General features: G+C 47.4%; 1 protein-coding gene across 1 annotated transcript in view; it reads right to left on the bottom strand.

The window, feature by feature from the left end:
- ELMO1 (engulfment and cell motility 1) overlaps positions 1 to 7,775 on the bottom strand; it is a 541,972-nt gene extending 534,197 nt beyond the window's left edge. The window contains exon 1 of the mRNA XM_082662078.1: positions 7,578 to 7,775. The gene's annotated coding sequence lies outside the window, so the exon portion shown is untranslated. The remainder of the gene's footprint in view (positions 1 to 7,577) is intronic.
- Between the last annotated feature and the right edge of the window lie 4,655 nt (positions 7,776 to 12,430).

Genomic DNA, 12,430 nt, shown 5'->3' with positions numbered 1-12,430 from the left:
TATTGGAATTCACTCTTCACTCAGCCAAAAATACGCAATCTAACCAAAGTCCCTCCACTGGTTCTACCTCCCAAGCCACATGCCTTCTGGTGGGCAAGGGCAAAGCCAGCTGTGGCTCTGCATCTGGATTAAAGAGCCTGAAAACAGAAAAAAAAATTATTTTGAAATGCACTATGCTTCGAAATTAAGGGTAATTGTGTGTAGCAGCCTGGAAAATATAGCTCATCCAGGACTGCTCAGCCGCAGAACCCCACAGCACAAAACGCTGGCTTTCTAAACGCAATCTCAAGCTAAAAAAAAAAAAAAAAAAAAAAAAAAAAAGGCACAAAGGGCGGAAGGAAGGGTGGAGGTTTACTGTAGGGCTGTGACTTATAAGAAGGCGACTGCCTTGGGGAGACAAGCTAGTACACAGGCTGGACAATCTCTCTCCATCCCTTAAGCCCCTAGATGCTACTCTGCTACAGCAGCCCGACAGCGAAGGTAAATAACAGGTTGACAGATAATTACATAAGAAAACAAATGTGGCAAGATTAGGACAGAAATCTAATGGACAGAGTGGAAAAGGACTCCACATATAGCAATACCTTAAAGCGATGTCCTGGTCATGCTAATGGAACATCAATATTTATTACTACTCAACTAGCCAAGGCGTATTTTACCAGCGGAGGAGGCATTTCACCCTGTTAACTCATTCCCAAGCAGACATTTCCTTAATCTGGTGACAGAGACCTCTGAACGAGCCCAGCTGAGCTTTGCGACCACCTCCCTCATTTCATTTATCTTATTCGCATTACGTGGACGTTATAGCTAACACAGTAACCAGGGGCCAGAATTCAAGACCCTGTGAGGAAACTGAGGCATAAAGTCACCAGCTACGGTTTTTTTCAACCAGAGGGTGCCAGGAAGAAATACACATGAAATTCAGAATTGAAAGCAATTTGGGTTAGGGAGACAATTGCAATTTTAGGAGGAGAGGAAGCTAGAGAGGAAATTTGGAGAAGTAGAGGAAATAAATGAACATAAAGGACGAGACCACCCATCTGTGAATAAACCACCTTAGGGCAAAGGGATAACCAGTAAATAGAAAACTGGGGCACTTATAACTGCTGTCAAAAGCCTAGCATGTCTGATAGCCCACAGTTGAACTAATTTACGCAAGAAAACAAAACTGTGGGGCTTCCCTGGTGGCGCAGTGGTTGAGAGTTCGCCTGCCGATGCAGGGGACACGGGTTCGTGCCCCAGTCCGGGAGGATCCCACATGCCGCAGAGCGGCTGGGCCCGTGAGCCATGGCCGCTGGCCCTGCGCGTCTGGAGCCTGTGCTCCGCAACGGGAGAGGCCACAACAGTGGGAGGCCCGCGTACCACAAAAAAAAACACAAAAAACTGTGGTTCTTACTAGGAGAAGGAGGTTAGCAATTGGCAACGTCTGGAGACATATTTGGTTATCGCGACTGGGTGCTGTTACTGGCATCTGGTGGGTAGAGGCCAGAGAAGCTAGTAAACTTCCTACAATGCACAGGGCACCCCCCCGCCTCGACAAAGGATTATCCAGCCTCTGGATAATCAATGTCAACAGTGCCAAGGTTGAGACTGCCTGATATAAATGGTCAACGTAGAATGGGCAACAGCCTGCAGGAAGCAAAAGAAGAGAATCAGTAGCCTCAGCATCACCCAAGGGAGAAACCATCCTGGTTAAGAACTCCAGTCTCTGGTTCACTTAGTTGGTATTAATACATGGGGCAGGAGAAACAGCAAAAAATATGACTAGCTGGAAATTACTCTGTTAAACGTATTCCCTCCCCCAAATTGGTCCCCCCCACCCCCCCAAGTGGTTCCATGCTTTTGCTTTCACCATGACTCATCCACAGAGGAAAAAAATATGCTGGCTAAAGAATATGTGTCTATTCCCCTCGGCAAACATCATTCTCATTTTTGATTAATCAATTGTATTCTGGCTTATACGCGTCAATATCATGAGCACGCTGATGGGCATGCTGTCCCTGAGAGAAGGATCTCTGACTCCCAGGACTAAAGAGGTCAGCTTTAGAATGGGATATCCAAAGGGAGGCACTGAAAAACTTGGCCTCGGTGGTGGCAGACACATCCCTAGGTGCCACGGTAACCCAGGGCACAACCATCAGATCCCAGGGAATTTCTACCAGCATACAGGAGTGAAGGGCCCCCTGGGAGGGCCGCAGCATAGCTCAATGTGGGGATCCTGGCCTCAGACCAGGCTAGTCCAGGAGAACCAACAAGAAGAATAAGTATTCAACACAGGCGTCATGGGGCACGGGCAAGAAACAACAGGGTAAAAAGAGTCAGAAGAGGTGGGTGTAGGCTCAGATCTACTCTCCAAATACACTAGTGACATTTCACTTCTCCAAGCCACTTCTATAAGATGGGATATGAATACTATACCAGTTCATCCCCACCATTTCGCAAACAGCATTCCAGGAGGAAGCATGTCAGCTGTCGGCACAAGGAGGAAAATGTTGCATGGATCCTGTGACTTCAAGCCCCCTGGGGCAACGCTCAGTCAGGGCTTACTCAGTCCTGACGCCCTCAAACCACTGCTCCTTATCCGGCAAGTACGACCCACCCAACCCATAGCAGTCCTGGAGCCCAGCAATTAGTACGGACGTTTTCCGGTGTTTTCTACTGAGGGAAGTTTTGCTCCCCGTATTAACTGTTAGAACGAAAATAGTCAAAACTGTAGCCTCAGTTCCTAAAATGGAGGTTCCAATAATAATCCTGCTCAGATTCTGGAAATCAGTGTTTGCGGGGGCCTAGAACACTGACTGAGACTCATCATCTCATTCTATTTATACATGTGACTAATTTCTCCACTCAGCACTAGGCCAGGTTGTTGCTGTGGTTAATTCTGTTTGATGAGCTAGCATCCCTCCTCCTGCATGGATTCCTACACAATACTTGGCTGTTCACCCCACCTTAGGCCAGTGACCAAAATCTGCTCAGACAGACCTGTACTTATCCTGTGAAAGCTTAGAAAGCATAGTACTAAGTCACAAGTTAAATTAATCATGGATCAAAAGCGTGATTTGAGAGCTTCAGTTCTGGCTACGATCTATAAGTTCCAATTGTTGACACTCAGACAACCTAAATTATCCAGGGAACCGAAAACTGCAACCAGTGTTGCATTGTGCTTGCAGGCTGGCTTTGTTGTACCTAAAAATGCTGTGCTTGGCGTATTCAAAGGCTTTCACGGGCCACACGCATTTCATGGGAGCCACACTCTGTACCCTGGATGGCTGGTCTTCAAAATCCTGATATTTTGGACAGTGCTGAAGTTCTCAGCCTTTTTCTTCTTTGGTTAGCCAGTCCCAAGCCCTGGTCAACTAAGAAGCTTAATCTGATTGTGTATCACAGCAGTGTGGCTGTCACCAGAAGAGATTACTTCTGTCTTCGCAAACCTCTGAAAGTAATTAAAAGCATGCATATGGGGACCGTGAGGCATAAAATATGAAAGGAAAAGTTCAGTGAAGTAAGGTTCCAAAGACCTCAAAAACTTAAAGATCTCAAAAGCTTAAACTAAAACTTGTCCAGAAAAGAGTATTTTCACTCGTTTTATTCTAACTTAAAGAGTTATTACAGATAATCTACTGTCTCTCCATATCACTAAAGTGAAATACATACACTTGGCTCTCCAGCTTTGCCAGGACGTCAGCCTCGGGGCCTAGCAGACCATCAAGTTCTATAAACAGTAGTATTTTAAAAGTTAAGTCAATGACTGATGCTTTTACTGCATCTGATTCAACATTTGGAAACAGCATCTCTTGCAGGAGATTAAACCAATAGCATTTTGGGGGGCGGGGAGCTAAGTGTTTTTTAAAGTATGGCCCTATGAACCACTTTCATCAGAATCCCTGGTAAATGGTTTAAAATGTACATTCCTAGGGCCTCCAGAATTATTAAAGCAGACTTTTTTCATCATGACCCACATTAAGTGATACATTTGACATTAAGATTTGGTGTCCGTTTTGTAAAACACTCAATTTTCTATTGTACTCTCTTCTATTTCATGTTTTCAACTGCTAGTCCAGACCTAATAAATTGATATTATGATCCATTCCTAGTTGTAACGCTAAGCTTCAAAAACACGAGACTAGTTAATTAGAAGAAGCAGAACTGGAGTTGCACAATTAGCAGCAAACACTTGAGGCTTTGTGATGGAGAGAGGGTTTAGTAATTCCCCACCTTTTCTAAGTTCAACAAAATGAATGTCTTATAAATCAAACTACCCACTTGGATAGTTTCAGGCATTGAAAAGTGGTTGCAGGCTTCAGTTACAAACCTTAAGGGTACCCACTGTCTTAGCTCCGGACAGGAAACATCCTCCGTAGGAATGATTACCTCTAAACCTTCAGTGTTAAGAAAGATAATAATGTCAGCAAAGTGTGTGCTCAGAGCCCCTTGGCACACCCCTAGCCACATCCTCTCTGCAAGGCTTCAAAGCACTCCCTTCCTCCACCTTTCCCTACCCGTTCACACCCAACATCCAAAGGGGTATATTACTTTAAAACACTCAAATATTGCCCTATCTCAATTTAATAAAGGCTTACGATTTAGCAGCACTGTAGAAACCCCTCATCCATTTTCTCTCTTTCATTTTGCTTCTCCTGGGCATTTCTCATCTCTCTTCTCCCCAGCACCTGCCACCCAGCCCCTTTCTGTCTCCCTCTCCTTCTTCCCTTACTCCTCTCCTCTCCTTGTCTCCCATCTGCTGGGGGAGTGGAGTGGGATACAGTGGATGTCTCTGACTTCACTCCACTCACAGTAATTCCCTTCTTCCCAGGGGAGTCTTTCTTTGGCTAAAGTACCACACACTTTTAAAAGACATTCTCCAAGGAGAGTGATGACACAGACAGCAGATCTGAAGAAGTTATGTGTTATTAATAAACTGTTCTCTTGGGGGGTTTTCCACTCCCCCAAGGAAATCACCTCTCTGTTCCTTTCTTCAGGCTGAAATTCTAAGGGGAGGAGTTTACTCAAGGTAGAAAGGGATCTGCAAGAAGTGTGGCTGGGCATGGGGAGAGGACAGAGGAGAAAAAGCAAAAGCCCGTTACCTGGGCTTCTTACTTGCCGCTGATGCTGCAGTATTTTGTTTTTGTGGTGTATTTCCCTGGTGAGCCTCTACCATAAAGGCGTATCTTAGTCAACAAGTATTTCTTGAGCACCTACTACGTGGGAACCAGTCTAAGTTCTGGACCTGTAAACAAGACAAGGCTCCTGCCCTCGTGGATCTTCCATTCTAAGGGGAGAGACAAACAATAATCAAACAAACAAGTGAATATATAATGCCAGAGGGTAAAAAGTGCTAAGAGGGAAAATTAAGTGACTTAAAAGGACCAGGGAGTGGCTGGTTGCTATTTTATATGAGGCAGTCAGGGAAGTCCTCCTGCAAACTGACAACTGGGCAGAGACCTGAAGGAAGCAACAGAGTGAGCCAACTGGGCACTGTGGGGAGAGGCTCCTTGCGCAAAAGGAATAACACGTGCCAAGGCCCTCATGAGAGAACTTGGTGAAAAAGAAGAATGTAAGGCAGTCAGAGTAGCTGTCTGTAGTCAAGAAAGGCAGAGAGATGAGACACGGGAAAGGGGGGGAAAAGGGGGATAAGGCCATCAATAGGACCACCTATCCTGTAACCCAGTAACTGCTCCAGGTCCTGAATTCCACCCAGGTCTGGGCCAGCCTCCCAGCAACCCCCTCCCTGACACCTACCAAGCTTCTTCCCTAGTTCCCTTCCCTCCTCACACCATCCACCCTGGAGAGTCCCAACACTCTAGGTCATTCCCTCACAATTTCCCCAGAGGAGGTACAATCCATCTAATTAAAAACAAACAAAAGTGAGTAATAAGTGTGGTAAGAAATTAACATGAACCTTTAACCACAGCCCTTAAGAGATAGGAAATGTACCATAGTAAAGAGCGGGTTCAGAAGGTCAGCTGTAAGGAAGAAAAGTCTGCTACTTGACAGCAGGGGATCTGACCTTCTAACTCACAGTGCCCAGTTCTGTAAAGTTGATATATAAATACGGGTCATTAATTACTTTTATTTACTAGTTCGGTTAGGGTTAGGGTTAGACAGTAACTTTTATGTACTTTTATTTTTTTTTATAGACAAAAAACCCCAAGACCAACAACTCAGAAATTCTTCCACTGCCCCACACACCACCCCCAAGTCACTGGCAGCCGTAAACGAGGAGCCTGTGGCCTCTGCCTCCAGAGGCAGAAACCCTTGCCATAGGTTCTCTGAAATCTTAAATATAACGAACCAGATCCGCATCATTTATGGCCAGTGGTGTTAGCAGGCCCTACGTCTGAGGCACTGGACATCACGAAATATGCCCCGCGAGTCCCCGGAGCTGTCCAGAGGCCCGCAGAGCAGGGTCACTACCGGGGGCCAAGCGCTAGGCTTTAGGTCAACGCAGGTCCCGCCGCCAGCAACCCCTGCCCTGAGCAGCCAATTTCAAACAGCCCCTAGGTGGCAGAGGGTCACTCGGCTCCGGAGCCCCTCGCGGTGACACACACACACACACACACACACACACACACACACACACACACACACACACACACACACACACACACACACACACACACACACACACACACACACACACACACACACACACACACACACACACACACACACACACACACACACGCTCGCCGCCCTCGCGCGCGCCCGCGGCACCACACGAACTTCCCAATCCCAAACGCACGCGCGCACCCCCGGGCCGGCTGAGTTCTGTATTTCCTCTTCCTCAAAGCTACTCTTGCGATCTCGGCCGCCCTCTCTGCTCGGATTCCAGGGCCCCCGAAGCTCGGCTGCCTTCCTTCTCTTCAGGCGCACCCGGTGCGCCCCCTCTCTGAGGCAGGGATCACCCATCGAAGCCCCCCACCTCCTTTCCCGGTCCCAGGGGGGACTTCGGCGTGTCCCCGGGAGGCGGGTATTTACTAACAGTCGCCCGGGGCTCCCAGCTGCCCCAACCGCCCCCTCGCGTCCCTCCCGGCCCTCCACGCCTCTAGACCATCACCGCCCCCTCCCAGGAGCGCGTTCGCCGGGGGATTCCCTTCCATCTGCGAGTGCCTGAGAAAAGCCGGGAGTCCTAGCTGCCAGTCCCTTCTCCCGCGCAGCCTCTCGGGTCTCCAAGCCCACAATTCCACACGCTCCCTGTCCCCAGCCCCCCGGCGCCAGCAGCCCAACCCTCAGTCAGCCCCCTCCAGCCCGCCCTGACCGAAACATCTCTGCGGGTTCCCTGGCCACTGGCCCTGCGCTCCCTCCTCTGCGCCCCTTCCTCCGCTCCCACTCGCCCTCCCGCCGCCCCCTCCGCCCTGACTTTCCCAACTGGGGCAGAGTGCCCCACGCGCCCGCAGCCTTCACCCGGCGGCCACCCCCCGCCTGCGCCGCGACGCCCCCAGGGAGAAAACAAAAGTATCTCCGCGGCGCCCAGAGTCCCCCCGCGCAAGACGCCTCCTCCTTGCCCCAGCTCCCTCCCCGGCTGCGCTGAGGTCAGCGAGTCAGGGCGCCGCGCCAGCCCAGGAAACTTTACGAACCTGCCCGGGGTCGCAGGACGGCGGCGGCGGCGGCGGCGGCGAGGTTTCCCAGCAATCAGAGCTCTGGCGACCCCGCGACCACTGAAGGGGGACCGGAGGGTCTGTCGCCCAACTCGGGGCCCCGGCGGTGTGAGTGGCTCTGCCTCTATCCCTTGCCCATCCTCGCCGGTTCGCGCTCGCCAGAGCACACGCACTTACACTCCGGGTCGGCCGGCTGCTGCGCCGCCGGCGGCCGCTGCTCTCACTTCCTCTTCCTTCCTCCTGCTGGCCAGAGACACATTTTGCATCTGCAAGGCATCCCGAGATTAGCCGCGAAATCTCCTCCCGAGCGGACGCTGCGGAGTGGCCGCCGTCGCCCCCCGCACCTGCGCCCGGACACGCGTGGTTGGCGCGTCCGCCTCCAGCCGGCGCCCTGACGCCGGCCCACTGCACTTTGCCTGGGGGATGGGGGTGCCCACGACTTTTTGAAGTCCCCCTACTTAAAAAGAAGAAAATGTCAAACACCGTGTACGCCTCAGTTCTGCTATAAATAATATGTGTGCACAGCATGACTTCTCGAATGAGCTCACACGCGGCGTTTTGCAGGCACTAACTCCGTCACCCTCATAGCGCCACCTCCGGGAGGCCGAGAGTACGCGGTATCTTTTTATAAGCCTTCAATTTGGGCAACTGGTTTGGAATTTTGAGGACAAACTTCGGTGGGCTGTTTTAAAGCTACCTGAAGAGGCTGATGTGTTTGTTTTGACGTTCTGCCTCGACCTTTGGACGGCGCGACAAAAGTAACAAGAGAACGTTTCCTCCTCCTCAGTCACCTGTGCATTTACCGACCAAAGGATTTATTTCTCATCAATTAAGCCAGGGACTCCCTAATTTTGCATAACTTTGCATAAAGCAAAACGTTCTACCCCCAATTTGGTATTTAGGGTACATTATTTGATTCATACAACCTACTTCAGTCCTTTTCAAAGCAGAAATCAAACACGTTAACTCCGAGTAGCTGCCAGGAGGGAAATGACAGTTGTTGGAAGGTTGCAGGAGAAACACCTGTCCTCTCCGAATTCAGAAATATCTACGCTGGCTCTACCAGAAAAGGCAAAGGCAGTTGCTATACATTCCCTGCAAAATGACAAAGGAGGTAAGTCGGGGACAGGGATGCATTAGAATGTAAGGTGGAAGCAAACCTGTTCTTTAAGTTTCAATCCCACCCCCTAGCCCCCCAAGGAGACTTAAATTTTAACCATGTGCCGACTGTCCATTAGCAGCCAAGAGTTCCAAGTAGCTATTGAACGCTTGAAATGTGGCTAATGCTGAGATGTTCTGTTAAGTGTAAAATAGACACTAGACTTCGTGTGAAAAACAGAATGTAAAATAGCTCGTTAATAATTTTAATGTTGATTACATCATTCCAACAAATGATGATAGTTTAGATGTGATGACTCAGTTGGGTTAAGATATAAAATGTATATTATATACACTAAAAATAATTTCACTGGTTTGTTTTTACATTTTTAACACGACAACTAGGAAAAGTAGGACTATATACATGGTTCTCATTAGCGGCTTATATTATATTTCTAATGAACTGCCCTGATCTGACCCCTTATTACATGCATAACCCCAGGAGGCAGTATTAGTAGCTGGAATATTCGGGTCCAGATCATTATAAACTAATAACTTAAAACAGTATGATTCCAGGAAAGTAATTTCACTTTTTTATTTCTTCATCTGTAAAACAGTAATGATACAATAATAACAGTCAACAGGGCAGCTATCAAATGAGGTAATTTAATAAGCAGTCAGTAAATGGATCCTTTACTAATGATGATGAGACACTTTTATAGTGATAAGTATGAATCTTATCCACAACTTTCTAGCTAAGGCACATAAAGACCTTTATTTTAGTGCAGACTCCATGAATACTCGGTAAATGTTAGGTGTCATAATTGTTCCAAGGGTAGACGGGGAACTTTGCACAGCAATTAGACAAATCCACCTCCCTGTAACCTTTGCTCCCAGCTCTGCCCTCTGCAGTTAACACAGAGTAAGTCACATCCTTCCTGCAAGAGATAATCTTTCAGATCTTTGAAGATAGCCCTAGAATTCTACCTAAACTTTCTCTTCCGAGGATTAAACATTGTCAGCTACTCTAACTCCTTTTCATGTGATATGGCTTCAAATCTCTTTCACCATTTTTTAAAGGACACCTGTCTCTGCCTTTTAAAAAAGTTAGTTGTCATATAAATTAACTAGCTAACTAACTAACCATTAAAAACTATTTATAAGCTCTTGTCAATTATTTTTCAGATACATCTCACTGTTAATCCCAGTGCAAGGAGAAGACTGGAAATTCTTTGCTGTGTTACGATTAGGCCATGTCCATGCTTATGAGGTTAGTCTTGGAAACCAGTTTCTGGTCCACCTTTTCTAAGTCTCTTTGGACTTGATTCAGGCATCCAGTGTCTCCCCATGTCTGCAGGTTAGGTTAGAACACTAGGGTCCTGGATGACACCCTACTAAGAAGCTCCCTCCACCATGGTGGGGATCAGCATTCTTTGAGTTCACTGGTTCATTCAGTTACTAATGACCTTCTTAACTGTGCCATTACCAAGTCTTATTTTTCTATTGTATTCATAAAGACATATTAGATGTGTCAAATGCCTTAGAGAAATCCACCTTCACCCTGGGCTAGCTGGTGGTCTGCAGTGGGCACTTTTGTAGAGCGGGCAGTGTGGTGGTAACATGTAGAAGGGCTCCATCTCTGGACTTGGTTGTTGGATATAAATTCCAGCATTGCCATTTACTGGCTGCATTACCCTATGCAAGTGACTTAACTTATGGACTAAAACTATACCTACCTGGGAGGGTTGAGTGAGGATTAAATGAGTTGATACAGTAAAGCTCTTAGAACAGGGCTTGGCACATAGAAGCACTCACTAAATGTTAGCTTAGCTATTATCTATAACAGTCCTCTAATCAGTAAACAAGAGCAACATCTCCTCCATTTTCCCACGCATCAGTTTCTACCCATAGGGCAGGGAAAGAGCTAGTATCACGACTCTGATTTTATTTCAGCTCCTGGTCAGAGACTGGGCCGTTCAATCCCACAGGTCATGCTGTGGTAGAGAGGGTGGCCATTATAATAAGGATCAGAACCCAAGGGCAGCTCATCACTTGCAGTAAGTCCACCAGGGCAGGGCTAGGCTCTCTGCAGTTGGGCCAGCCTCATCTACATCTCAAATGGTTGGGGAAGTGGACTCAGGATCTCCCCTATAGGACCACCCATCTCAGTCTCAAGATGGCTATAGGAGAAAAGGAAGCACGGCAGAGAGAGCTGGCTAAAGAACAAAATTCCCTGAAGCCTGAGGTCTAAACTGCTTCCCGCAACCATGCTTACAAGACAGCTTTGCACTGTTGATGGATAGAGAGGTATTTGGGCGAATTTCCCAGATTTAATAACTCGATCCTGTGTTTCCAACATCTTTATTCTTCCTTGTGTTTACAGAACTCCAAGAGAGGAGGGATGAGTACCCAAATGTCACCATGAAACCCCAAATTGCAAAAATGTCCTGTTATATTTTTAATCAATGATGACTCATGTTGATCAACTCTTTCCTTCCTAAGCATTCACAAATATTCATTTCTAATTCATTTTAAAAAAACACTTACTGAACTGCAAATAAGCCCTGTGCATTTAATAATACATTTCATAATTTGCTTCAGAATTTTGCCTCAAATCAGCCTCAACTTCCTTGATCTGTAGCTTGAAAAATCTATTCTCTTTTCCTGTCTTAGAATCAGGCTCACGATGGCTTGACTCCAGTGAAACAGCTCTGGGGGTAGAGAGAGTGACCTCAGCTCCAGGAAGCTGCTATACCAGAGATAACAATGTCTGGGTAGCAGGCAGACACCTGCAGTCCAGAGCCACTGGGGTCAGCCCTGGGACAAGCAGAGTGACAAGGGGGTCTGTATGCCAGGGCCTTCCTTCTCTCCATCATTCCTTAATTCAATGTGCACTGAAGGCCTTAAATGTGAGCTACCGTGGGAGGAAGGGAGGCTACAATGGTGAGCATGAGAAGCGTGGGGGGCCCCTCCTGGCACTTCCAACCTAGTTAAGAAGACAGAATGTAGTAGAAGAACATAGTAATAACCAAATATTGAAGTACCATGTGGAGGCAGGGATGCTACCATCACCTGTAAGTCTCCTGGGAAGCTCTGCTAGAGTTGGAACCTGAAGGATAAGTGAGTATACGTTAGCCAGGACAGTGGGGGAAGGCGGTGGGCTGGGTAATGGGGAGGGGTTCTAGATCAAAAAAAGCAGTTTGCACAAAGGTCTATAGGAATCATAGTGCAGGCAGAACCTTAAAAAAGTCAATTTGGTTAAAGTGTGAGAATATCAAAATTGAATCCAAGAGCACAGGGCAAAAGCCAAAATTTGGAAGCCCTTGGCAGTCATACTGAATATATTAAGGATAATGGGAAGGCACTGAAAAGTTTTTTGTTTGGGATTCTTTTGTTTTGTTTTGTTTTCCAAGTGGAATATTTTAAGCAAGAGACTATCGTGGTTGGCTTTTTATTTTAAAGGTTCATCCTACCGAATAGAGAATGGATTAGAGGGGAGACAAAAAGGCACGTGGGAAGAACCGATAGGGAGTTATTGCAGGAAGCTAAGGCTAGAGAAGATGGAGCCTAAGTCACCAAAACCAAGGACCTGGGGAGAACTGGAGAAACGGAAATGTTACAAAGGAAGCAGAGGGCCCGTAGAACAGATGGTCGGTCATCCTAGTTGTAGAGGCCCACAAACAAACGATTTGCTTTTGCCTTGCTGCCTCGGCCCAACTAAACACTGAATTTGG

Source organism: Grampus griseus (assembly GCF_964374135.1).
Source record: "Grampus griseus genome assembly, chromosome: 9".
In the NCBI taxonomy this organism is placed as follows: Eukaryota; Metazoa; Chordata; class Mammalia; order Artiodactyla; family Delphinidae; genus Grampus; species Grampus griseus.
Note: the sequence above shows the minus strand (reverse complement) of the source record. Positions and strands in the feature narration are given on the sequence as shown.